Source organism: Pteropus vampyrus, unplaced genomic scaffold (assembly GCF_000151845.1).
Source record: "Pteropus vampyrus isolate Shadow unplaced genomic scaffold, Pvam_2.0 Scaffold349, whole genome shotgun sequence".
Lineage (NCBI taxonomy): Eukaryota > Metazoa > Chordata > Mammalia > Chiroptera > Pteropodidae > Pteropus > Pteropus vampyrus.
Genome location: NW_011889130.1, coordinates 1,300,789 through 1,306,403, shown reverse-complemented (window position 1 = coordinate 1,306,403; position 5,615 = coordinate 1,300,789). Strand labels below are relative to the sequence as shown.

At 33.3% G+C, this 5,615-nt stretch overlaps 1 pseudogene; it reads left to right on the top strand.

Moving 5' to 3' along the window:
* Positions 1–1,927: 1,927 nt before the first annotated feature.
* Positions 1,928–2,046, top strand: LOC111731120 (annotated as a pseudogene).
* The last annotated feature ends 3,569 nt before the right edge of the window (positions 2,047–5,615 follow it).

The window sequence follows — 5,615 nt, the reverse complement described above, 5'->3', positions numbered from 1 at the left end:
GGGGGAAGTTGACCAGGCTCCGTGACTCAGCTTTCTGCCTGGCAATAGCGGTTGCTAAAACACAGCTGTCGCCAGTTTGCACTGGGCCTCTGCCCTGTTCTCTGCCCTGATCACTGGGCTCTGCTTCATGGAATATGCTGATAAGTCAGGCAGGACTATTTGGATCTTCGAAGAGCCAAAATACTTCTGTGTACTTCTCTCTTCCCCCTAGACTGTGTGGAGCTCTGGGCAGTGTTCTCTGGGCTTTGATCCTCTCTGCCTTTCCACCTCCCTGTCTCACATGATTGGCCCACCTTCAGATGCTTTGATGTGCAGAGATCTGTCAGGCGTGCTCATGTAGCAGGTTGAGTGTTATTTGTTGGATTGTAGGTGTTCGACTTGTTGTAGTTTCAAGGGGAGAGATTGGGGAGAGCCCTCATACTGCCATGCTTCTGATGTCAGTTCTAGTGTTTTTAAAAAGTAGTGACTAAATTACTTGAATTACATTCTCCATATTAAGACCACTTAAGACATACCGAGTGTTTGCTGCTTCCTTATTGAGCATGAATGCTTAGATGACCACATACAAGATTATTCGAGTTACTTTTTATTTTGTCAGAGAAAAATAACAGTAATATCTTTGCTTTAGAAAAAATAATGCAAACATATTTACATGGACTGTGCAATTTTGGCATTTTGAAGATAAATGTTATAATTTTATTTTTAAATAAAATGCTATTTTGAAATTAATAATTGTCTTTTCAACAAATGGTGCTGGTGCAACTGGACATCCACATACAATGCAATGAATTAAGACAGAGACCTTAATCCTTCACTAAAACATCTCAAAATAGATTGCAGAACTAAATGTAAAATGCGAAACTATAAAACTCTCAGACGATAACATAGCAGAAAACCTAGACCTTTGCTATATGATGACTTTTTAGATATAGCACCAAAGGCACAATTTATGAAAGAATGGATAAACTGTACTTCATTAAAAATAAAAACTTGTGCAAAAGACACTGTTAAAGAATGAAGAGACAAGCCACAGTCAGAAAGCATCTGCAAACAAAAACAAAAACCTGGTATCTTTGTTATGTCAATGATATTTTAGATAAAACACTAAAGCCATGACCTATGAAAAAAAATAGATAAGCTGGGCTTCATTAAAATTAAAAAACTTCTGTTCTGTGGAAGGCGCTGTTGTTAAGAGAATAAAGAGACGAATCATTAAGAAAATATTCTTGAAGACACATCTGATAAAGAATAGCTATCCAAAATGTACAAAAACTTTTTTATTAAAATATAGTTAACATCCAATATTAGACTCAGGTATACAACATTGTTATTCAATCTTTATATACCTAACAAAGTGATTAACATAAGACTAGTAACCCGTTGTCATCATACAAAGTCATATTATTGACTATATTCCCTCTGCTATACTTTATATCTCTGTGACTTATTTATTTTGTAACTGGAAATTTGTACTTCTTATTCTCTTTCATTTTTTTTTTGCCCTAGCACCCCTCATTTCCTCTCTGGAAATCTTTAGTTTGTTCACTATATCTATGAGTCTATTTCTGTTTTGTTTTGAATTTTTAGATTCACATATAAGTGAAATTATATATATTCTCTGTCTGAATTATCTCACTTAGCATAATACTCTCTAGGTTTATCCATGTTGTTGCAAATGGGACACTTTCATTCTTTTTATACCTGAATAATATTCAGTGGTATGTATATATCACTTTTTTATCCATTTATCTATTGATGGAAACTTAGTTTGCATATCTTGGCTACTGTAAATATATAATGCTATAACGAACATAGGAAGCATATGTATTTTTTGAATTGGTGTTTTTATTTTCTTTGGATAAATATCCAGAAGTAGAATTACTGGGTCATATGGTTCTATTTTTAATTTTTTAAAAATATTTTTATTGTCTACGGCCATGCTACTCTGAGCAAGCCCAATCTTGTCTGATCTTGGAAGCTAAGCAGGATTGGGCCTGGATAGTACCTGGATGGGAGACCACCTAGGAAGACCAGGTGCTATAGGTGTAAAAAAATTAAAAAAATAAAAGATTGTAAACTGTCAAGTTCCTTGCAACCTGTGAGGTCAACCAAGGGTTGCCTCGCCTTAAAAAAAAATTAAAAAAATATTTTTATTAAAATATAGTTAGCAGACAATATTATATTAGTTTCAGGTATATACTGTAGTTATTCAACATTTATATACCTACAGAAGTGATCACCATGATAAGTCTGACAACCATCTGACACCATACAATGCTATTACAATATTATTGACTATATTCTCCATGCTGTATATTATGTCCCATGACTTATTTGTTTTATACCTGGAAATTTGAAGCTCTTATTCCCCTTCACATTTCCCCACCTTTAAAAAAATTTAAAATATTAAATTCAATATTCAGTATTCTTTTGTGTTAGTTTCAGGTATATAGCACAGTGGTTAGACTTCATAAAATTTCTATAATTTATGAAGTGATCCCCCTGACTCATCTAGTACCCACCTGGGACTATACAGAGTTATTGCCATATTATTGACTGTATCCCCTATCCTTTACATCTCCATGATTATTTCATAACTACCAATTTGTACGTTTTAATTTGTACATATGAATTTCATGTACCTGAATGTAAGTTTCTTCCAGATTTGCAAAGTTTTCAGGCATTCTTTCTCTAAATAAGTTTTCTGCCTCTTTCTTCCTCTCTTCTCCTTCTGGGACTCCCATGATGCAAATATTGTTTCATTCTATGTTGTCCTATTATTCACATAGGCTTTCTTTACTCTTCTGTATTATTATTTTCTTTTTTTCTCCTCTGATGGAATAATTTCAACTGACCTGTCTTAAAATTCGCATACTCCTTTTTTCTGCTTGTTTGTTATTGAATCTCTCTATTGCATTTAAAATTTTTATTCCTTGTGTTCTTCAGCTCCAGAATTTCTTTTAAAAACATATAATTTCTATTTCTCTGTTGAAACTTTCATTTTGATTATTTACCATTTTATGATTTTGTTGAGGTGTCTATCTGTGTTATCTTGTAGCTCTCTGACTTGCCTTAAAGTTATTTTGAAATATTTGGTAATTTATAGATCTCCATTTCTTTGAGACAAGTTACTAGATGTTGAGAATACAATAAGGAACAAGATAAACAACGTGTCTGCTCTAACCAAGCTTAATTCTATTATGGAAAAAAAGAAATAAGCAAATATATTTATCATGTGGTAAAAAATGCTAAGAAAAATAAACTAGGGAGAGACGAGAAATTGACAAGATGTGGCAGGTTATTTTAAGTAGAAGGAACAGGGATTATAAGCTTAGAAATTTATCAAATATCCAACCTTATTAAAAAAATTTTTTACTTTAAAATTTGAAGTCATTAAAGATTAGTTATAATTCTTGTCTTTACATCTAAAGTTTCTATTCACTTATCAATCTCTTGTATTCTGGATTTTTCTCTTACCATTCCATTGAAATAGAAGCTCCACTTGCTGGATTCAATAATGACACAACATAGCCCCTACTTTGTCTGTATTCTCTGCATCATCTGACAAAGTTCACCAGTTCTTACTTATGAACACCGCCCCTCTTTAGTTTTTACAACAAGAGTTTATTCCAGTTTTGCTGTATCTAATTTCTTCTTGTTTCCTTCTTCCAATCAGTTCTTAAACTGAGATTTCTCAGAGTTTTGAACAGGCTCGCTTCTGTTATGACTCTACATGTACTCTCTTAAAGCCTCATACATTTTCATCTTTGACTTCTGCCTTTACTTAGATGATTGATAAGTTTTAAGCAGATCTCTCAGGATATATTCTTCCCCTGAATACCAGTCCAAATGCCTATTAGACATCTTTACTTAAATACCCTAAAGGTATTGGTAATTCAAATGTTGAGAGTAATGTGAGAGATTCAGTGGTGGAAAAATTCTGTACCTTGACCATGGTGGTGGTTGCATGAATATAGATGAGGATAAAACTGCATAGAACTAAAAATACATATACACAAATGTAAGTATATAAACTGGTGAAATTTGAATAAGGCCTGCAGCTTGCACCAATGTCAATTTCTTGATTGCGATACTATACTTTAATTATGCAAAATGTTATCATTGGAGGAAACTAGGTGGAGGGTATGCAGGACCTCTCTATATTTCTTACAACTTTTTGTAACTCTACAATTATTTCAAAATAAAAATGGTTTAAAGAAGTCATTATTTGAGATTAGTGTATACACACATGCATTTTTTGGTCTTAATTAATTAACATATATTATAAATTTATATATGTTCATAGCAGAAAAATATTTTGATTAGGATAAATAAAATGTAGCAAATCAAAATAAATGCATTGGTGTCCACCTAGCAGCCCTTTTAACCCTTTTTGTTTGCACGACAGTGTATATCTGATCTTCCCACATTATTATGTATCATACTAATACTTAAAATGGCTGCATAAATGTATTATCACAATTTGTTTAATTAGTCCTTGTTAAATTTTTTATACTTTAAAACATTTTTACAGAAGAGGTTTAATGTCCCTAAGGAGCAGCACTCTGGGCTGTGTGGACACATTGGTTTTAAAGTTCCTTTGCTGTCTCTCTGTGTTCTCTACAGCAGAATGCTTAGCTACAGAGCCTCAAGCTAATGGTTGGTACTCAAAGTTCTGGGATGAAAGTTAGCAGCATGCTGTAATTTTATATACCATTGTTTTTAAAGAAAACAAGACCGTCTCTGATTGCAGTGGGAACTCAAATTTCTGGACCTTGATGAAGAATAGGCTAGAGCATAGGAAACAACAGACTCCTGTTTTGTAGAATTTGTTACTTGGAAAAGAAGCAAACTTTCCTAAAGCATTAGACACAGGATAACTTTTAACTGTTAGAAATTATGTTTTTGATTTTTTTTTTTTGCCTGACACTATCAGTCATTGTGACCGACCAGCTTTTATGAAAGCAAATTTCAGTTGTAAAACAGATTGTCCAGAAGAGGGAGCCAATAACTCAAAAGATGTAAAAGGATCCATAAACAATGAAACAATACTAAAGTGAACAGGAAGGTCCTGGATAAGTCCAGAGCTTTCCCATCTACCCTTCCATGCAGCTTTCCTGTGGTGAAAGAAAGTACAATTTCCCTGAGGAGGCTGAATGGTGCGCCGGCCTTTAAAGAAAGAGTTCAGAGCTGTTCTTGGAAAGAGACCTGCTGGCTGCTAAACAAGTGCAAATGCAGGTGAATCTTACATTAAAAGCAACATCAGATGCAATTTTGTGCAATTTATGCTTAAATAAATTTTTGTTGGTGGGATTATGTTCACTGACACATTATAACGTTAGAGAAATTTTACATTAATTTCATTTAGAATTTGGATTAACAGCAGCTTCTAACATTTTAATTATATATTGTTGTTCCTAGGACTCTCAAGCAAGAGGTTTGTATATATACCCAAATAAAGACAGAGGTAAATCCACCCATGGAGATAAACCCTATCCCACAAATTGTGTGACAATTATTACTTTGCTTTCTAAACACTCATATGTATGAAGCATAACTAGATTAGATTACTTGTGTTTTTTAGCAGCTTACTTTTCATACTTAATACCACATGA